This window comes from Amborella trichopoda, chromosome 3 (genome assembly GCF_054954075.1).
Source record: "Amborella trichopoda isolate Santa Cruz 75 chromosome 3, AtrichopodaSantaCruz75HAP2 v2.0, whole genome shotgun sequence".
Classification (NCBI taxonomy): Eukaryota; Viridiplantae; Streptophyta; class Magnoliopsida; order Amborellales; family Amborellaceae; genus Amborella; species Amborella trichopoda.
The window spans coordinates 6,748,768-6,757,614 of record NC_142338.1 but is presented as its reverse complement, the minus strand read 5'-3'; the positions used below and the strand labels follow the sequence as shown (position 1 = coordinate 6,757,614).

Here is an 8,847-nt window from a genome sequence, read left to right as displayed (position 1 = left end):
TTTGAAACTATCCTTTCAGAGCCTAAAACTATTAAGTCTGCCTTGGGTCATCTAGGGTGGCATTATGTGATGGAAGAAAAAATTGAAGCCCTATATGTTAATTCAACTTGACAACTAGTTTCACGTCTTCCAGATATGAATGTTGTTGGTTATCGTTGGGTCTATAAGACTAAATTAAAGTCTGATGGAAGTCTAGAGAGACTAAAGCCAGACTAGTTGCTAAAAGATACAATCAGGTAGCTGGAATTGATTTATCTGAAACATTCAGTCATTTTATTAAGCCTACTAGTATTCGGATTGTGCTCACCATAGCTACTATGTGCCACTAGCCTATCAAACAACTTTATGTAAAAACTGCTTTCCTACATGGCTTTCTTAAAGAACCTATATTTATAGAATAACTTCATGGATTTGTAAGTTCAAAATATCCAAATTATGTTTGCCGATTAAAAAGAGCTTTATATAGTCTCAAGGAAGCACCTCGTGCCTGATTTGATCGATTTATTGCTTATTTATTATCTTTGGGATTTTATTGCAGCGTAGTCGTTCATCTCTATTTATTTTTCGCACTAGTCAAATTATTGTTATCCTTCTTCTTTATGGTGATGATATTATTGTCATTGGTGATAATTCAGATATTCTAGAATTGTTTATTTCCTAACTTGGAAGGGAATTTGCAATGAAAAATCTTGGACCTCTTCATTACTTTTTTGGCATAGAGGTATCTAATTTTTTATGCGGGATTTTTCTCTCACAAAGTAAATATGCCTAGGATCTTTTTGATCGTGCGCGGATGCTTGGTACCAAACCTATTTCAACACCAATGGCAATAAAGAATAATATTCATAGGAATTCTTATTCATTTCCTGATCCTTCTCTTTATCGGAGCATTGCTAGTGCTCTCTAATATATTGCCATAACACGGCCAGACCTTTCTTATAGTGTTAATATAGTGTATCAATTTATACATGCCCCTACGATTGCACATTTTCAGGCAGTTAAGCGGATTCTTTGTTATCTCAATGGTACACAATCTTATGATTTAAGAATATTATTTACCAGTTCCCTTGAGTTATATGCCTTATCTGATGTAGATAGGGCTGGATGTTCAACCACTCGTTATTCAACTACTAGTTTCTGTACCTATCTTGGTTCTAACTGCATATCTTGGAGTGCTAAGAAATAGTCGACTGTAGCTCGTTCTAGTATTGAAGCGGTACATCGATCTATGGCATCCACTGTTGCAGAATTGGCATGGCTTTCTTTTATTCTTCGGGATATTGGGTTGCCTCTTCTTCATCCACCAACACTTTTTTGTGACAATATTAGTGCTCATTGTATGACAGTTAATCGTATTTTTCTTGCGCAGACAAAGCACATTGAGTTAGACTATCATTTTGTGTGTGAAAATGTTGCTCTTGGATTACTTATCACTCGTTTTGTTTTCTCTCGTAATCAAGTAGCAGATATCTTTACCAAACATTTGCCATGAGATGCTTTTCGAGATATTTGCTTCAAACTCGGGCTTTAAATGCCTCCTCAGTTGAGTTTGAGGAGGAGCAATAGAAACAATATCCGATTTCAGTTTTTGGAAAGGCCAAGATAGAAATGTTATCCTTTCTTTTTGAGATGAGAATGTAACAAGATAAGAAATTATATATTGCATGTAACAAGATAAAAAAGTATGTATTACACAATTGTATTATCATTATATATATAATGAAAGAACCACCACAAAATAGTGTGGGACACTATTATTTTTCTTAAAAGAGTTCCTCTCTCTCTCAAAATTTCTATAGAAGAATAGTCATGTGTGCAAACCACTTCGATTTGATCGTTGTGAGTAGTAATCTGAGTGAAGTTGAAAGAATTATGAACTATTTCCCCGAAGAATAAAGGATTTAGGAAAACGTCTACATCTTTCCAGGATTGAAATTATGAGATATGCAACCAAATCTTATTGATTTTGCAAAAGAAATCTGCACTATATCTTGTTCAAACTGATTTCAACATACCCCTAGTTTAAATCACAAGCTATTGAAAAAGGATGTCCATCTCATTAAATACATGAGACCATATAGTGAAATGGTAGGTAACCTAATTTACCTGACAATTACCCAATCAGACTTAAGAGTATCCAATTATGATAATGAGTCAGTTTATACAAGAGCCAAGGAAATGGCGAGTGCATGGAGTAAGGTATGTAAAGACACCCATCAATGAAGGCATGTTTTATACGTATCAAGTTCCCTTCATGCTAGCATGTTACTAATTTGCTGTTTGGAAGTGACAATCATCTCTTGATATGCGTGTACTATTTTGATTTTGGATTAGAAAGGGAAACAAGAAGTAGCATTATCCCAACACAACACATGTGATTTATCCCAATTACTCAAGGACTTTGAAGAAGCCACGAATTATGAAGCCCTAAATCAAAGTGTGACGATTTCAATTCAATCATAAATCTAATCATATTTTTAGGAATAAAAAAGATTAAAATCCTAAGATTCAATAAAAATGTCCAATTTTGAGGTCAAATTTACGTGCTTTATGAAGTTCTCGATACTCTCCAATTCTAAAGTGGACTCTGAAAATTCCAGGAGTTAATGCATAGTATGCTCCAGAGGGAATACAATACACATGCTCAACAAAGAAAAATTAAAAAAGCGCACCATAAACTGTCGTAAGCCACGGAATAAAAAAACTTACGAGGTTCATAAGCTTTATTAGGAGGGTTATTCTTTTGATGCTCTATACTAATTATTTAAAAAAAGGATCGATGACTTCAATCGGGTACCTCAAAAACTTATTCGGATTGGCGAATCGACGGTCCAGATCGCTATTTTACTGGGTAGAAAAAACAATGAACTGACACAAAAACACATGGAAAAAAACAGTACGCATGTCAAAAACCGGTATGGATCGATGAATCGACCATCCAAATCACCATTTTATAGTGCAGAACCGTTGGTTCCCTTCTACACTCGTTTGTTTTCCTATAGATAACCAGAATGGGGGACAAGTGATTTCCTAACCATGCCGGGCAATTCTGTGCCAACTTGTCCTCTTTTAAATCACCGCTTTATAAATTAATGGGTTTCATGGCATCACTTGTGTTTTCCTGTGTCTTTCTCTAGTTGATTGTGCTCTTTCTTTTTTTTTGTTTCGACACTTGTACTCATTTTTAATTTAATAAAGTAATTAACAAATTCATATTAATATAAAAAAAAAAAGGAAAAAAAAAAAGAGAGCCACTGACTCAGCATCTAGACCCCACAATGTGTGCCAGGCAAAAGGAAAAAGGCCCATGCCACACGCATTGGCCCTTAAATATTATTCCAAATTATATGTTTTTTAGTAGATAGTGCGTGATACTTATCCTTAATAAATCAAAGAAGCGATAAGATGACATGTTAATTACAACTTTGCTTGGGGGCCCACAACTCCACTATTTGCTAGTGTGAAAGGCTAATTATGCTTTGGAAACCTTATCTACGCACCATTGGCTCACCACTACTTTTGCAAAGTGAATCATGCATTTTTCTCGTAATTCAATGAAGTTTATGCTTTTCTAACGTGGTCCACTACAATACGGAATCCCACTACAGTACGGAATCCCAATCAATCCAGGTCCGGGTATGGGTCCAAAATTTAGAACTGACGGGTCAGGTCCGGGTTTAAGTTCGGTAATATTTTTTAGGTCCCAATATATTTAAATACAGTTAAATACATCGATATTTTAATTTTTGGATCGGGTCTGGTCGAGTCTGGGTATGGGTTTAAGTTCCACACTATACTTTTGGTCCAGGTCCGGGTCCCATATCAATTTTTTTGGTTTTGGACCCGACCCGTTGCCATCTTTAAGTGAGAGAGAGAGAGAGAGAGAGTGAGTGTGAGTGAGAGTTGTTGAAGATCTAATGAATCTGTGTCCCGAAGATGCAATATAAAGTGACCCTTCACAGACAAGTTTGGTGAGAGCGATAGGGCAACCATGACCAATAATGTACAACTGAAGCAGATTTTGAAAAGTTTAAAGCTTGAAAAAACCGTGAGGTCTTTGCTTACAGTGTTTGTGTAAGGCCCAATTGGTGTTGCCTAATTAAGGTGTCTTTAGAGAGAGTACCCTACGTATTAGCATGTTTAGGGTACTGAAAAGAAGCTTTCTCCCTATTTATTTCAAATTATGGGACCAAATATATGGTTACTGGATCAAGGAAGCCACATCTTGGTGATGGTCCCTCTAATACAGGTATGTTTATCATCTTTTTCCATTGTGTACTTGTTTTAAGATCTTTTTTATACTAGTAGTAAGGACAAAATAATACATGCGTTGGAGTGTAATACAACATCCTCTCTAGATTTTCCCCTACTTAAATCAACTTTCAATTTTCTAGAATTCAAGAAAGAGATTTTAGAAAATAGGGAAAATATCCAGTAAAAAGAGTTGAAACCCCTTACAATATCATTAAAGGGGTCAAAATGATAGCAAATTACTCTATTGGGCATGCCTTTTAGTTTTCTATGTCAATCAGGTACGTCCTTAGAAAGATGTTAAATTTTTTAAGAATCGCTCCTGTACAATATTTGAAATACGCAACATTCAGAAGTATTTTTTACCATTTGATATAAGAAAGTTATTGATGTTGTTTCCAAAAATTCCTTAATTCTTCCGCTTTAGAAAAGAGGAACAAAAAGTTTTTAAAGGAAAAAATACCAAGTCCAACTTCTTAATGCTAGAGAACTAGGGCTGAAATGGTCATTTTGTTCGGGCAAGTAGATGGAGCGAAAATACCGTCTTATCCCTCGTATTTCAATATTAGGAACACGCGACGTGTATTTTTAAAGAAAGGAACATTGTCCCGTGTTTCTAATGCTGAATAACTAAGGTAAAAAATTAAATTTTCTCAATTCGCATTATTCTCATGAGATAATGGGGAAACTTTAAAAATGTGTTCCGCCTTCCTGATGCAGAACTATAGAGGATAATTTGTGATTTGGTACCGATGCTTTGTTTATGATAAATGATGAAAATATCTTTGAATGTTTCGCATTTCAAATGTCGAATAAGGGCGGTTTGAAAAAATTTCAATTTATCTGATTGATATAAAAACTAAAACAAAATACCTTCAAATGGGATTTGTTATCTTTTGACCCCTTTTAGTGATATCGTAAGGAGTTTCAACCCCTTTTTTGATATTTTTCTTTGAAAAGAAGCATTTTTGCAACTTCAAGTAAGGTCGTGTTTGGTAACTGAGAAAATAGGAAAAAACGAAATATTTTTTCAGTCACAACATTTTTTTCCTTGTTTCAAAATGGGGAAAACATGGAAAGCCCCATCTTTTCTCCGCATTTTCACGCTTTTCCCTATTTTTGGGAAAAACTGTCGATTTCTCAATAAAATAGAGAAACTCGAGAACCCCCTTGTCCGCCTTTCATTTTTCTAACCGCACAATCTCAATCTCTCTTTGCCTAAGCTCTAGCCCGAGCTTTCCCCAGTTTTCACGTACAGATTACCATACCATACAAGCGTTCTCAGCTTCCAACTAGAGTTTGCTACTTCCACTCTCTCAGAAATTCTCCTATAAAACAATTTTCTCTGTTACCAAACATACCCTAAGTGGTGGTTATAGCCGTTTCTTTATCAAATTGTCGAAAATGGCCTTGGAAGAGTAGTTATATTCGTTTCTTTGCCAAATTGCATGGAAAAATGGCCTTGGAAGAGTAAAGTGTAGAGTATCGGCACTCATAACGCGGTAATCACACCAAAATATATTACTATGTGGTTCACTTTTTAAAAAGGACAAGGTTTTGGTGATTTAGCCCTGTTAACTTGCAGTTCCTTGTTTATCTAACGTCCATCTCTAAGATGCATGTCAAAAAATGTTACATCAATTAAAAGTTAGAATGTAAGGTAAAAGTATAGAATTCAAAAAATATGATTTATATTTTTTAAAGAAGAAAATTTCCAAATTTAAATCATTGTCATGGTTGATATTATCGAACTGTAAAATTTTAGATTGAAAATACATCGTTGCGATATATTTTTATAGGGAGACTACTAAAAAATAGTGTGAGTCTGCCAACTCACCAAACACTTCTCCTTTGAAAAAAGGGTACAGTTTGCATACGGATGCATCCGTAGGTGTAGAGGTAAGGTGCACCTTCAAATTTTATCATTGTATATAATTTTGATAAAATGTTCTTAAGATTATCTCAAAATCTATTTTTATATCTAATTATAAAATTTTAAATTTAAAAAATGGTTAAAATCAAATAAATCTATAAACATAAGAAAATCCTGAAAATTGACAGTGTAGATAATATGCTATAAAATACACTATTTTTGAGACTTAAAATCTTTTTATTTTTCATAGTCATACATCTCGATGTCGAGATGATCAATCAAAGGACTTTTCAACATTAAAACTACCTTTTCCGATAGATTTTAGAAAGGCATCCGTACTTCGACATTATAAAGTAGCATCCTTATATAAACCTTTTCCTTAAAATAAATTACTTTTTGTAATATCTTACTCATCAACTAACGGTATATGTGTAAATATCATTAAAGGTAAATGGTATTTTTGTTATCTTCATAAGGGGTAAAATTGAACTTTTTATTAAAAGATAAAAAGTATTCTACAACCAAAGTTTCATGATACTAACATCCAAAAAAACATTGAAATTTTGTTAAAATTTTGATTTTACCTTCCATTAATGATTAAGCTACCTATCAAAACAGTTTTTTGAACAAAAAGTAATGATTTTTCTAATAAATAAACCGATCACAACCTATATAAGGGTTAGAAATTGTTCCGATACCGCTACCGTAACGAATATGAGGTGGGGCTTTGTTTACTGTAGCGGTACCATAACAAATATGACATAATAGGTTTGTGGTTGTCAAGTTTTCATGATAAATCGCAACAGACATAATAGATTCATTGCGGGGGTGAAAATATTATTCATTTATTCCTATAGGCGTTAGAAATTGTTCTCATATATATACATATGGGGAATGATTTCATGTCACAGTATCACATTGAAATATAATGAAACTACACTTTTAGAAGAGCATGTTTGTGGCATATTGTATAACCCAAAGTTTTGCACATGCAGACACACACCCTTCGTCCTAATGATCAATTCAAGATAAAATAACATTCAGTTTGCACCCCAGATATAGTCAAGATGAGTTCCCTCTAACAATGAATCTAGACCATCTATTTGTTACTGTACAATAAATAAAACCCCTCCTATTATGTCATATTTGTTATGGTACCGCTACCGTAACGAATATAATAGGTTTGTGGTTGTCAATTTTTTACGATAAACCGCAACGAACTTAATAGATTCGTTGCAGGGGCGAAAATATTATTCATTTTTTCCTATAAGATTTAGAAATTGTTCTCCTACATATACATATGGGGAATAATTTGATGTCATTGTATCATATTGAAATATAATGAAACTACACTTCTAGAAAAGTATGGTTGTGGCATATTGTATACCCCGAAGTTTTGCACACACAGGCATGTACTCTTCGTCCTAATAATCAATCCAAAATAAAATAACATTCAGTTTGCACCCCAGATATAGTCAAGATGAGTTCCTTCTAACAATGAATGTAGACCATCTATTTGGTGAATTTCAAGATCTAGGCCTTTACAAATTCAAAATCAAGTTTTTTCCTTTTTTGACATTGTTAATCTATTGATAAGAAAGCTAAAAAAAATACCCTTATCTAGACTAGGATCTCAGTGGTTTCAATATTGGATAAAAACGAAATCCAAATAAAGGTAGATGATCAAACAAAGCAAAGTTCAAATTTTTTTCTCTTTCGGTAACATTCGCCCACGACGTGTCCACTTGACTGTCTTCCGATTGTTCCACAGAAATAGAGTAATAGGAAATAAAAAGGAGATAGAGGTATGTGATCAATAGTCATCTATCTTGATGGTACATCCTTATGTGTTATGAAACACAATAAAACAACGAGTCTTACTATTCCTACATGAGTAACATACCTATTGATACCTCCAATGGGGTAACTTTATATCTCTTATGCATACATAATGCTTCCCGATTTCACTCTAAATTAGGAATTTTTTCCAAGTAGATCCATTGGAGCCGTTCATCAAAAGCGTTGTCAGATAAAAAAGATGTAAAAAGAAAAAAAATCTTTCTAAGGACTAGAACTAAGCATCACACTAAAATGGAGGTTTTATTTGAATTGGGCTAAAAAACAGTTTCTAGGGTATGCTTTCAAATTTTACCTTTTTGTGATAGTACATTACAATGAAAAAAGTTGTTATATTTAAAAATTAGGAGCAAACAAATGATACTAATATGGTTTTTTTAATATTGTTTCATTATATTACTTTAGAATTATTACATATATATATATATATATATATATATATATATATATATATATATATATATATATATATATATATATATATATATATATATATATATATATATATATATATATATGTGTGTGTATGTGTGTGTGTGTGTGTGTATGTGTGTGTGTGTGTGTGTGTGTGTGAAAAAGCTGAGATTAGCCCACTAGCTCGTATGAACATATGAGCCCAACGGCCCAGATTGAATCTGGGCCGATCTGACGATCAAGGATGTCTAGTAGTGTTTGAATTTTTTTTTTTTTTCTACAGATCCAAATCACTTGAAATTTTAGATGTGTGTTCTTCTCATCAAGCCACACCGAATAAAAATAATAAAAATCATTATTTAAGAAAATAATGACCAAAATACCTCCAAACTTTTTGGGGGTATTTTGGTCAATTTATTTCATGTAAAATATTTTTTTGATATTTTTGAAAG

The 8,847-nt window shown here is 33.3% G+C and overlaps 1 protein-coding gene across 2 annotated transcripts in view; it reads left to right on the top strand.

The window, feature by feature from the left end:
* Positions 1-3,940: 3,940 nt before the first annotated feature.
* Positions 3,941-8,847, top strand: part of LOC18439999 (MATE efflux family protein) — a 36,187-nt gene continuing 31,280 nt past the window's right edge. For both annotated transcript variants that reach the window (XM_088863159.1, XM_020670857.2), the window contains exon 1: positions 3,941-4,249. The gene's annotated coding sequence lies outside the window, so the exon portion shown is untranslated. The remainder of the gene's footprint in view (positions 4,250-8,847) is intronic.